Here is a 14,232-nt window from a genome sequence, read left to right as displayed (position 1 = left end):
CAGAATTGTTACAGACAACTATTTGTACAGTGATTTTTTTCTAAATAAATATTTTATAAAAAAAAAAGTGTTGAATCAGTTATTAAATGTGAATGTGTAAATACTAATAAAGATGAGAAGATATGTTACATATTGAACCAAATTCTATAAACTGCACTCTGATTTGGGCATCATTTAGAAACAGAGAAACATGATGGCAGATAAAGGCCAAATGGCCCATCCACAGCAACCACTATCTCCTCCTCTCTCTATTGGCTAAGGCTCTTAACATTTGCATCTCTTCTTCCTATAGGCTTAAGGCTTTCTACACCTGCATTGTGAGGTCATAGAGCTGCTCATCCGCAGTAACCATTATCTCTTTCTCTCTCCGAGAGATCCCATGTGCCTATCCCATGCTCTCTTGAATTCAGACACAGTCTCTGTCTCCACCACCTCTTCCAGGAGACTGTTCCACGCATCTACCACCCTTTCTGTAAAAAAGTATTTCCTTAGATTACTCCGGAGCCTATCACCTCTTAACTTCATCCTATGCCCTCTCATTGCAAAGTTTCCTTTCAAATAAAAGAGACTCGACTCATGTGCATTTACATCACATAGGTATTTAAACATCTCTATCATATCTCCCCTCCCGCTTTTCCTCCAAAGTATGAGATCTTTAAGCCTGTCCCCATACGCCTTATGATGAAGACCACACACCATTTTAGTAACCTTCCTCTGGACAGACTCCATCCTTTTTATATCTTTTTGAAGGTGCGGCCTCCAGAATTGTACACAATTTTCTAAATGAGGTCTCAGTTGAACAATAAATCATAAAAATACCGGTAAACAACCTAACCATACCTCCTAATCAATGCCAAAACCTTTACTGCACACAATTGTAGTTTTAAAAATGAATAAAGTAATTTAAAATAAAAAATAAATGAGGTCTCAGCAGAGTCTTATACAGGGGCATCAATACCTCCTTTTTCCTACTGGCCATACCTCTCGCCGTCACCTTTTCCACCTGTTTGGCTACCTTAAGATCATCACATACAATCACACCCAAGTCCTGCTCTTCCGTCGTGCACATAAGTTCTTCACCCCTGTAAACTATACCATTCAATTGGGTTTTTGCAGCCCCAAATGCATGACCTGCATTTCTTAGCATTAAATTTTAGCTGCCAAATTTCAGATCATTCTTCAAGCTTCGCCAGGTCTTTCTTCATGTTGTTCACACTATCCGGCGTGTCTACTCTTAGCACCAGGATTCATTGCCCCTAACTTTTGGATGTAAGGATTTATGCCAGCTGAACCCTGGGGCAGTGTTAAGCGCTTCCACTCATATAGTAATTTAAGCTACATGAAGTGAACCAATAGGAGGAATGGCTGTGGCTCACTTGTTGAGCTGCTGATTCTACAGCCAGAGGTTGTAAGATCAAATCCTGGTGCTGCTCCTTGTGACAAGTCCCCATTCCCTGTCCCTTCTGATCCTGAGTTGGTGACTATACAATGTACATAAGGTTTTGAAAATCTGCTCACCTGGGGCAAGTGGATTTTCTCGGAAGGCAAAGCATTGTTGTCTTTTGCCCCGGATAGAGGAGGCCAAGATGAGTAAGCTTCATCTTTGTTTCGGTTGGGTTGGGGGGAAGAGGTGGAGAAGGAAGGAAGAAGCATCTTTTCCCTAATGGGAGAGCAGAGAGAAGGTTGCAAAGGAGGTGAGAGAGGAAAGGAGAAGTATGAGAGGTTCATTGGAGGGAGGGAAAGACTGGAGGAGAGGAGACATATTCATAAGAGACTTGACCCAAGGGCTTCAGGGTAAAGTAACTCTATTCGCTGATGACGCCAAACTATGTAATATAGTAAGTGAAAGCAATCTGCAGGATAGTATGACGCAGGATCTGCTTACGTTGGAAAACTGGTCCTCGACATGGCAGCTGGGCTTCAACGCTAAGAAATGTAAGGTTATGCATCTCGGTAGCAGAAATCCATGCAAACCTTACACCTTAAATGGAGAAACACTAGCTAGGACTTCAGAAGAAAGAGACTTGGGAATAATCATCAGTGCAGACATGAAGGCTGCCAAACAAGTAGAGAAGGCCTCATCCAAAGCAAGGCAACTTATGGGATGTATCAATAGAAGCTTCGTTAGCCGCAAATCTGAAGTCATAATGCCACTGTACAGAACCATGGTGAGACTTCATCTGGAGTACTGTGTGCAATTCTGGAGGCCACATTACCGTAAAGACGTGCTTAGAGTTGAGTCGGTTCAGCGGATGGCCACTAGGATGATCTCGGGGCTCAAGGGTCTCTCGTACGAAGAAAGACTAAACAAATTGCAGCTCTACACTCTAGAGGAGCGCAGGGAGAGGGGGGACATGATTGAGACATTTAAATACATCACGGGACGTGTCGAGGTGGAAGAAGACATCTTCTTTCTCAGGGGACCCTCGGTCACAAGGGGGCATCCATTCAAACTCAGAGGAGGGAAATTCGATAGTGACATAAGGAAGTATTTCTTCACAGAAAGGGTTGTAGATCACTGGAACAAGCTTCCAGAGCAGGTGATCAAGGCCACCAGCGTTATTGACTTTAAGAATAAATGGGATGCCCTAGTAGGATCCTTACGAGGGTCGAGTTAAGGAACTAGGTCATTAGTACTCAGACTTAATGGGGTGGGTCAGTAGAGTGGGCAGACTTGATGGGCTATAGCCCTTTTCTGCCGTCATCTTTCTATGTTTCTATGTTACATGTAAGGATGATTGGATTTATTTGATATACTGTCATTTACGTAAGTATTAGGCAGTATACAAAATTACGATTTACATAACAATCTCTAATCAGATCGTACAGTAACAAAAATAGTTAAAATTTACTAATATAACACTGATCAAACCACAGTTTTCCCACAACCAAACTGTCGAAATATCCTAGCCTAGAGGTTCGCATAATACTGCTAGAACAATGCTCTTAACTAATTTCTGGAAGGCAAAGTGGGAGAGATCAAAATGAAAATTGTCCCAACCAATAATTTCAAAGTACCGGTCCTGTGTAAGAGAAAGCTCTTTTTCTAGTAGAAAGTAGTCTTACTTTTTTAAAGCTCGGTATCTGGAGTGAATTTTTATTAGAAGAATGGTCTTGCAGGAACATAGAAATGTGATGGCAGATAAAGGCCAAATGGCCCATCCAGTAAAAGGTTTTGTTGTAAGGATGGGAACTTGTAGTTTTACAACCACACTCAAAGTGGTTTATATCCAGGTACTTCAAGCATTTTACCTATGTGTCCCAGCGGGCTCACAATCTATCTAATGTACCTGTGGCAGTGGAGGATTAAGTGACTTGCCCAGGGTCACAGGGTATTGAGACTGTAGCTCTAACTTCTAGGCCACACTTTCCTCGACATATTTAATAATTTGACAGATATTCAGGTTTATTCACATTTAGGCCTTAAAAACCAGACACAGCAACTTAAAATCAATACATGTAGAAATTGGTGCAGATCCGGGGGAATGTGATCAACTGGTTTGGTTCCACTAATGAGCCCTATGGCTGTATTCTACACAAGCTGCAAACCAGCCTTACTGGACCCTAAGAAGAGAGTTACATTAATCTAATTGTAAATAAACTGCAGAGAAGCACTGAAACTGAACTGTGCTTGATTCTGCCAGTGAAAAGATGTCCATGGTTGTGGAGCAAATGCTTTGACAAAAATGTTGCAAGGAGCAAGAGGAAACTACTGAGTCCTATATAATAATACCCTTAGCGCGCATACGCACTTCAATTTTCGTGGATCCGTACGTCGGTAGCTCCGTGGCCGGCAGAGAAATTGTAAAACGTTCGCTTGCGCACATGATGATTTGCTTCGAGTGGCGGTTTAACCTAATCCAGCAGCGGTTACTGTGTGCCGGTTGCCCTTCCCAATACAATGTGTGATTAAAAAAAAAAAAGGTAGGATGGAGCATGATAATTGACAGGGAGAGAGATTGAAAGAAAAAAAAAAAACAGACAGCGGATAAGGAGAGAGAGACACACACAGAAAAAAAAACAGACAGCGGCCAAGGAGAGAGAGAGACAGAAAGAAAGGAAGAAAAACAGACAGCTGCCTAGCAGAGAGAGACAGAAAGAAAGATAGGCAGACAGCGGCCAAGGAGAGAGAGAAAGAAAGACAGACAGACAGCGGCCAAGGAGAGAAACAGCAAATAAAGAAAGACAGACAGCGGCCAAGGAGAGAGAGAGAGACAGAAAGAAAGAAAGACAGACAGTGGCCTGAGAGAGAGAGAGACAGAAAGAAAGATAGACAGCGGCCTAAGAGAGAGAGAGACAAAGAGAGAGAGAGAAAGAAAGAAAGACAGCAGCAAAGGAGAGAGAAAGAAAGAAAGATAGACAGAAAGTGCCAAGGAGAGAGAGAGAGACAGCAAAAAAAGACAGCGGCCAAGGAGAGAGACAGCAAAAAAAGAAAGACAGCGGCCAAGGAGAGAAAGAAAGACAGACGCACACATCTATTCTAGCACCCGTTAATGTAACGGGCTTAAAGACTAGTCTACTAATAAAAGCATGAACGAGTTTTGTAAGGGAGGGTTGAATGAAGATAATGAGTGGACGAGAACAGATGGACAGTGTCGGAGGAGTACTCTCACTGGGGAGCAAATGTACTTACCTACTATATAAAAATAAATTGGAGAATGGTTAGTAGCCAATGTATGTGCCTATGCATTGTTTACATTCACATTATTGTGTATTTCCCCTCTCCTTACCCCCTCCTACCCTCCTCTTCTCTCCTCCTCCCCCTCCTCCCCCATCTCCTTCCTCACCCCCTCTCTTTAAGTCGCCTTGAGCCACCTAGGTATGAGCAACGCAGAAATAGAAGATTAGATTAGATTATTCAATAATTGAGAAAAATTCTCTATAATTTTTGTTCTTTGAAAAATCACATTAAATCCAATATGCTACTGGTGCTATCTAGAACATTCAATGTGTATTTCCCCTGATATATTCTACAGATGTGTTCAGGGGATGTTCTGTGGCAGGTTTTAGCTCAGATGTATCTCTGGAGAACTTTATTTGGACTCTGATGTGGGATTAGAGCAGTGCAGTTGTGTTGGTGTGTTACAGACTTTATTTTTTTTAAACAGATACAGAGGTTGGAAAGAGAAGGGAGATTAACTTTGAACCTAATATTTTCAGCGCACCTACAATCAAGACCGCCTTTGTCACAAATGACTATAATTTGTGTCCATAGATAATGCAGCTTGCTAAGAGCTGGCTGTACTCTGTGTGTGTCAGAAAATACCATGTGTGTGATGCGAGTGTTTGACTTTATGCATTCAGGGTGTTATTTTATAGCAAGTCACCTTTATGAGACATCGTTACATTAACGGGTGCTAGAATATATGTGTGTGTGTCTCTCTATTTCTTTCTCTCTCTCTCCTTAGCCGCTTTCTTTCTTTCTGTCTTTCTTTTTCCTTGGCTGTCCATCACCACTCCTTGCCTGCTCCCCCTGTCCATTCTCCCTTCCTTTTACCTCCCCTGTGTCCACCACCATCCCTTCACAGCTCTCCTTATGCAGCAGCAGCCCTTCTCCCTTTGTTTTACCTCCCCCCCTGTCCAGCAGCACCTTCCTTCTCCCCCTGTCCAACATTAGGCCTCCGTTCCTTTTTCTTCACCTCCCCTCCCCCCCCCGAAAGACAGAGAGACATACAGAAAGAAAGACAGGGGGCCAGGGAGAGAGACAGACATAAAGAAAGACAAACAGACAGGGGGCCAGAGAGACAGATAGAATAAACACAGATAGACAGCATGCAAGGAGAGAGACACAAAGAAAACAAAAGACAGACAGCCAGCGGCCAACCCAGACAAACACTAGCCAAGGAGAGAGAGAGAGAGAGAAAGAATGACAGACAGGGGGCCAAAGAGACAGACAGACATCTATTCTAGCACCCGTTAATTTAACGGGCTTAAAGACTAGTTTTATATAAAGACACCATAAGTGCCTCTACACTTTTGTTAAATAGGCTCCTCCCAGATCTAGCCTCAATAGTGACTAATGTTCACTCAAGGCAGGTGAAAATGTGTACATGTACTAGTGCATTTTATTAAATACTTGTATATGTTGCAACTCTGTCCCTGCTCATAAGAACATTAGTGTTGCATACTGGAACAGACCGATGGTCCATTAAGCCCAGTATCCTGTTTCCAACAGTGGCCAATCCAGGACACAAGTACCTGACAAGATCCCAAAAGAGTAAAACAGATTTTATGTTGCTCTTCCTAGAAGTAAGCCATGGATTTTCCCAGGTTCATATTAATAATGGCTTATGGGCATTTAGGAAATTATCCAAACTTTTATAAACCCTGCTAAGCTGACTGCTTTTTCCACATTCTCTGGCAATGAATTCCAGAGTTTAATTACACTTTTGAATAAAGAAATATTTTCTTTGATTTGTTTGAAATTTACTACTCAGTAGTTTTTTGGTGTGCCCTCTAGTCATTGTATTTTTGTAAACAGTAAGCAAGCAATTCACATCTACCCGTTTCCATTCCACCCTGTTTTTAAGGAAAAAGTTAAGTTTACAGTAAAATGTGCACGGTTACAACCCCCCAAACCCCCCATAATGCCGACGCGATCTCTATTAAGTAAACTGGGGTGGCTCCCCAACAAAAAACCCCCGTCGGATCCCCTAAAAACTGTAATTTTCTTTGCCGCGCGCCTCCGTCTTGCGCTCAGTTGTCGGCGCGCGCCTTTGTCTTTCGCGGGGTTGTCTATGAACCCCAGGAGAGCTTCTGGGACCCCTTTGTGTTTTTTCCTGCTTCAGACCCGGAACTTTCATTAGCCCCATCCCTGAGTGACATCATTCCAGATTGCTATCTCTTCCTCAAGCTAAGGGCCACAGAATGTTTTTCAAAGTAAACTAGCACATGCAATACACATTTATTTGTTCATTTATTTAGCCCTTCCTCCCAAAGGAGCCCAGAACAGGTCACAAGAGTACGTTCACAGTATAAGCAGGACAAGAATTACAGTATAGCTAGGACCTCAGTAGAACGAGATTTGGGAGTAATCATCAGTGCAGACATGAAAGCTGCCAAACAGGTGGAGAAGGCCACATCCAAGGCAAGGCAAATGATGGGATGTATCAATAGAAGTTTTGTCAGTCGGAAACCAGAAGTCATAATGCCGCTGTACAGAACCATGGTAAGACCTCATCTGGAATACTGTGTGCAATTCTGGAGGCCACATTACCGTAAAGACGTGCTTAGAGTCGAGTTGGTTCAGCGGATGGCCACTAGGATGGTCTTGGGGTTCAAGGGTCTCTCGTATGAAGAGAGACTGAGGAGACTGCGGCTCTACATTTTAGAGGAACGCAGGGAGAGGGGGGACATGATTGAGACATTTAAGTTCATCACGGGACGTGTCGAGGTGGAAGATGACATCCTCTTCCCCAAAGGACCCTCGACCACAAGAGGGCATCCGCTTAAACTCAGAGGGGGGAAATTTAGTAGTGACACCAGGAAGTATTTTTTCACGGAAAGGGTGGTGGACCACTGGAATGAGCTTCCGGTGCAGGTGGTCGAGGCCACCGGCGTGCTCGACTTTAAGAGGAAATGGGACACTTACGTGGGATCCCTACGTAGGTCGAGTCACTAGCATCTAGACTATTGTGGTGGGTCAGTGGAGTGGGCAGACTTGATGGGCTATGGCCCTTTTCTGCCGTCATCTTTCTATGTTCTATGTTCTATGTATAGTCATAACATACAGACTTGAAAGTACAGATTTAGTGGACATAGGGTGTTTAAATTGCAGCATTTTCCATATAGAAATGGCCTAACATAGGGGTAAAAATAGCTTTTGCTTTGCAGGTGTGTGCATCATTGAAGTATGGTGAAATTTTGATACGGTGGGTATCACAGACAAGTTTTACTGGGCATGAGGTTAGTTTTTAGGATTCATATCGTAACAAACAATGGCATTCTCCAATAATATCTTAATTTTTTTTAAAAAATCCCACTAAATCCCATAATCTTACACGTATTACATTTTACTAAAACATCAAGAATATCTACTCATTTCTCCCTTTTTCTTCTTCCCTAGTTCCAGTATTTCCTTTAGGGCAAATGCAAGGCACAGGCAGGGTATGAATGGAAATCCTACGGGGAACTTCTTCAGGAGACCCTGTCAAGAATGATTTGGAATGCTAGCTCATGATGGCGGAAAAACTCCGGTGTTGCAAGTTAACATAGCAATTAACATTTTGCTATTGTGTTTATGTGAAAGGCTGCCCAGAGAGAAGATAAAAATTCAGCCTATACCCGGTAGCTGCAGAGTTCTAACAATCTCGATACCTATTTCATTTTCTCTCTGCTGGTTTTCTTTTGATGTGAGCGCTGAAAAGCCGCGGCGTATTGGTTCTGAAGCCCTAATTGCTTCTGGATGGTACGTCAGCGGCTCAGTTGCCTTGATTGTGGCTGACAGAATTATCTAAAGTGTGTTCCGAAGCAAGCCTTTGATGAAGCAGCTCCTGAGAGAGGTGTCAGGGGTGTTGTATTCTGAAGAGAGAGAAAAATATCTTACTCTCTTAACAACTGAGACTTTAAAGGATATCATTTCTAATTTGAACGGCATAGTTTTCTTAGTGGAGAATTGAACATGGTATTTTATGCTGCAAACTTTATAAAAAAAATCTCTTCATAAGGGTGGTTAATTTATCCTAATACAATCCCAATAAATAAAAGGAATATATTTGTGGTTTTGGCTCTTCAAAGAATGTTGGCATACAATAATGCCTTGTAAAACATAGGAGCCACTGCTGTAACAGAGTTCTTTTTCCTTCAAACCCGATTTGGTGACTGAAATTTGGCGTATGAAGTATGTAGGTGTTCTCGTGATTACGACACGACACTTGCATGTTAATCTCACCCGTGCAAGATACTCTAGGGAACCCATAAACAGATCAGTTTAAAATGCTTTTCTGCACAGTACTACATAGTGGCGTAGCGAGGTGAGAGGTGCCCGGGGCGGTGGAACCCTTCCACCACCCTTGTCTCCATTCCGTTCCTTCCACGATCCCCCCCCCCCGCCACACACACACCCCTTCCCTTCCCCGTACCTCTAGTTGTTCACCGCCGCAAGCAAGAAAAACTTCAATGTGCTCCTCGTGACCCCATCGTCTCTCCCGCAGATGTCGCTTCCTATGTGCGGCACCCAGAAGTGATGTCAGTGGGAGAGATGATGCGGTCATGAGGAGAGCACGTTACAGTTGTTGCTCATGGTGGCAAATGACTAGAGGTATGGGGGACGGGAAGGGAGCACTCATGTGGGAAGAGGTGGGGTGGAAAGGAGGAGGAATGATGGCGCCCCCACCAACATGGCACCGGGGTGGACTGCCCCCCCCCTAACTACGCCATTGGTACTACATGAGGGAAAAGGCTATTATAAAAAAGGCTGCATGCAATAAGTTTACCTGAACACAGCAGAAATGCGGCTTGTGGACAGGGTTGGGATAGGAGCTTGTCTGCAGTGGCTAATAAGGGGAGGGGCAGTCCACCCTGGACATGATCTTCCTAGGGTGTGAGACCCCCTCCTCCTCTCCACTCCTCCCATGCTCCTCTCCATGCCATGTGCGTACCCCCTTGCCTTCCCCACCCTTTTTTTACTTCCTTGGCACAAGGTTGCTGCCCGCGTCAGCATTGGTGCTCTCTCTGACGTCACTTCCAAAAGTTGGTTCCTGTGCACTCAACGAGCAGCAGCCTTCACTGGATGTTAACATCGTCTGTCCTTCTAAAGACAGTTGTTTTATTCAGGTTCTCTGCATTGATGTACCGCCACATTTTGGACCCCTGACGAAGGAGTGTTTTCTGAAACCGTGTTGGGTCCCGTGCACTCACACAAGAGGACCATTTGTTTGGAAAGCTACATCGCCTCTTTAATAAAGATAAGACTTATATACCCTTGTACACCAGTTCTGCAGTATTCTTAAGAACATAAGAAAAGAGAACTCTTCCCGGGGCTCCCACCGGCTTCTCTGGGATCGGTCGCGCTACCGCACTGGATGCCTCGTGGTGCCCGTCTCCGCCGCTCCGGGTTCAGGGATCTGAACCCGATTCCCTTTCAATCAGCCAAGGACGACGGAGGCCATCACCCTTCCCTTCCGAATGGCGCTCGCCTATCTCTTGACCCATGTTCAACTGCAAGTTCACATGGAACCCTTCTCCACTTCGGTCTTCAAAGTTCTCGTTTGAATATTTGCTTCTACCACCAAGAACTGCGTCCGCAGCGGCTCCATCCGGGCCCTCGCCCCGGGCTTCTGTGCCCACTGCGGCAGCCCTCCTACTCGTCACGGCATAGCCCCCTCTACTGCAGATTGGTTGGATTGTTTGTTTGGTTTTTTTTGTTGTGAAGTCGAGGCTCCCGTTGCTGCATGTTGTTGATTGTAGACTGCGCTCCACAAAAGTTCATTCAGAACTGGCGGCCAAGCATGCAGCTCTTCCCCTCATCCACTTTTCCCTTTTTGTCCTGAACCTGAGTAGAGAAGGAGAGTAGCAAAAAAAACCCAAAACCCAACAACAACAACAAAAAAAACCCAACAGAAAGACAATTGGGAGACACCATTGGCCCCCAGTCCTTGCAATGAAGAACACTGCCTTAGTGTCGATGGCTGGCCTCTCAGCTGCTTGCATGGCAGGCAGCTTGTTTTTACATTCCTTGTTGGTCACTTTTTGCTTGTCACAAAAGAATATCTCAAGAATGATATTTGTAAACTAGCTCCGGTGTATGTTGGGCCAGGAAATTCTCATTTAATTAAGAGGAGCCACTCGAGGCAGTTGACTCAAGGAATACAGGATGGGAAATTCATTTATTGTTGATGAGTTTACTGTTGGTTCTCAGTATTAATGGCCTCTGAGTTCTAGCGATCGGTGCTTTGGCCAGCGATTTCATTATTTTTAAAGGAGAGGTGATATTTACCTAAAGTTGCTAGGATGCTGTCAGACTTCCACCTTACCGAATCAATCATTTGCTGCCCTTTTTCCAACCGTTGCTGGGGCATGACTTCACCAGCTGCCTGATGAAAGGTCCGGCGGTCTGTGTCTACAAAGCCCCGTCGTGAGGTGTTTTCCGATTAAAGAATGCAGAGTTATCCTAACAAACTCATATTCAGGAGATGTACATACAGAGGATGTATTTCAGCCATTCCTCGCTGGTTTGACCTTCTCTAAGAATGCCAGTTATAAATACATAAGAGAATATTCAGAGAGGAAATGCAGCCGGCAAGAGCTGGCCGTTGTCTTCTTTCTTCTGCCTCTTGGAACTTGGGCAGTAGTCACTTGGCTTCAGCCAGGCATGTGCTTACAGGGCCGGATTAACGCTTTATCAGGCCTTAGGCAAGTAAGTGCATTGGTCTGTGCCACCATGGTCAATATAAATACATTTTAAAACACCCACAAATGGCACTCCAGCTGTACTTAAGTATAAGTTTTGATACTTTCACTTGTAAAGAAGTACAGTTTAACATGTTTTACTTTTACTGAAGTAATAATTTTGCTAATTTTTACTTCTTTTTTTAAAATATATTTTTATTGAAAATGGCAAATAGCCCAGACAGCTAAATGCTGTTTTTTTTTCTGGCCTTTCTGACCAAGGCCGCTTTGTTTCTCTACCTGTACACCGAGGGCGGGCGGGTGGGGGAGGGGGGGAGGTTAGGTCTAGCAGGGGTGGTATGCATGGCTTGTTTACTTCTTTTACCCAGTTACATTTGATGCTTGCAATTAAAAGTAAAACGTAAAATGGAAGGGAGATGTGAGTGGCAATTCCTCAGTAAACCAAATAATAATAATAATAACAGTTTATATACCGCAGGACCGTGAAGTTCTATGCGGTTTACAATGATTAGAAATGTTACAGAGAATGAATAAACAAAGTACAGACTTAGTGATTGATAGTTCTTGCAATCGTTTGTTGAGGACTAAGATTGAATAGGTTGGTTTCCTAAGTATTTCAGGAACAGATGTGTTTTTAGGCGTTTCCTGAATTCTCCATAGGTAGTAGGCACGAGCAATTGTTCAAGGTCTTTACCCCATAATGCTGCTTTATGTGCGAGAAGATGTTGGTGATGACTTTTAAATTTGCAACCTCTAACCGGTGGAGAAACAAAGTTCGGGTGTGAGCTTCGCTTGTGTCTGTTGGTTGTGAATGAGAAGAGGTCTGTTATGTATTTAGGGGCTAAGCCATAGAGAACCTTGAAGCAAAAACAACCAAACTTGAATTTCACACGTGCCTCCATTAGCAGCCAGTATAAAAGTCGATAAGAAGGTGTCACATGATCAAACTTCTTCAGTCCACAAAGTAGTCTAACCGCTGCATTCTGAACTAGTTGCAATCGCCGCATATACTTCTGGGGGAGTGCCAAGTAGGCGATGTTACAGTAGTCGAGTTGGCTCAGTATAAGGGATTGTACTAGAATTCGAAATGAAGCAGCAAAACCGGGAACGAGATTTTGCTATTGCAGACCTCGTCATGCAAACAGTGGATCATCTCATCTTAAATTTTGCTGTTCAGTGAATGTGTAGCTTATAGGAACAGAGGAGTTGCCTGTGTTTGAACTGGTAAGATGAGTTGGTCACTTTAAAGTGAAGATGAAGCTGAGGCTGGTCGCAATTCTCGACGCATAGACATTGCAGCTGTGGCACATTTACTTTATACTCAAAAGAGTATTATTTTAGCGCCGGCAGCTGCGGTAACTTCTCTGACGCTCATAGAATTCCGGCGTGAAAACCTGCACTATACATTCGTAAAAGAGGGGGGTTACATTTTTACTTTTACTTGTGTGCTAGCGGTTTTTAGCGCAGAAAGCCATGCTGAATGGCCTGCGCTGCTCTGACGCTCATTGAGTTCCTATGAGCGTCAGGAGCAACGCGGGCCATTCAGCGCGGCTCTCTGCGCTAAAAAACGCTAGCGCGGTTTTGTAGAAGAGGGGGTTAATTTGCTTTTCATTATACCGTTTACTTTTACTTAAGTGCTTGAGGGGAAAATCAGATATTCTACAGAGAAATGGGAAAATTGGGAAATTATCTTTTTTTTTGTGGGGGCTGGTTAGCGCTGTGGGTTTGTGATATGTTTTAATGATGCTTTTTAAATTTGCCGTATTATTTTGCATGTATTATCTATTGATATTATGCATATTGCTTCTGTACCTCTCCCAGATCTGTGGCTGGGCAGGTTATAATTATTCTTAAATTAAAAAAAATAATACTTTGACCTGGTACTTTATGGCGACTTTGATATCACTGTATGTGAAGATGTTTAAACGAATAATAATTTTATGGAGATATATCTTTCTGTATACTATTGTATATATGTCCTAATATTATGCCTGTATCTTGTAAGCCGCTTAGGTGTAAGCAGGTAAGAAATGTTTGAAATAAATAAATACTTTAGCAGCACTTCCAAAAACAACCCTTGAAATGGGGGAGTAGCGACTGTCCTGCTTGTTAGTTATAATTTTTCAGGTCAGGGTCCAAACGAATTTGGTTGCATGAATGTCTTCTAGTCCTCCAATCTGTTCTCCCAGAGAACATAAGAACATAACAGGTTTAGAACAAACGCTAGGAAGTTCTTTTTCACTCAGAGGGTGGTGGATACATGGAACGCGCTTCCAGAGGCTGTTGTAGACAAGAAAACCTTAAATGGTTTCAAAGAAGGTTTGGATAGATTCCTAGAAGAAAAAGGGATTGAGGAGTATAGATAGGTATAGACCATTGCTCAGGCAATGGGCCTGATGGGCCGCCGCGGGAGCGGACCGCTGGGCAGGATGGACCTATGGTCTTCCTCAGCGGAGGCAACTTCTTATGTTCTTATGTTCTTATAAGAATTGTCGCTGCTGGGTCAGACCAGTGGTCCATCGTGCCCAGCAGTCCGCTCACGCGGCGGCCCCCCAGGATCATGGAATAGGACTGAGATATATAAATTCTACTCTTTTTTGCCACAAGAAACCCACGTGCTTTTTCACCGAGCAGTAAACCCCTTGTGCCCAATAGCCTTGAGGAAATGAAGCCCAACTTGTCTGTCTTCCATGTTGCTCCACTCATTTTTCAAGTGTAAATAAAACAAAGACGACTGGTACCCCGGGAGTCTGAAATCTTACATTGTTCATATAAAACATTGAGATAGATTGATTAAAATATTTCTATGCCCCAACGTATCACATTCTAGGTGATATACAATCAAAACATACAGATCTAAAAAAAACATAAAATGAACACACG

The sequence above is a fragment of the Geotrypetes seraphini genome, chromosome 11 (assembly GCF_902459505.1).
Source record: "Geotrypetes seraphini chromosome 11, aGeoSer1.1, whole genome shotgun sequence".
In the NCBI taxonomy this organism is placed as follows: Eukaryota; Metazoa; Chordata; class Amphibia; order Gymnophiona; family Dermophiidae; genus Geotrypetes; species Geotrypetes seraphini.
The sequence above is the reverse complement of the archived record's forward strand: the minus strand, read 5'-3'. Positions refer to the sequence as shown.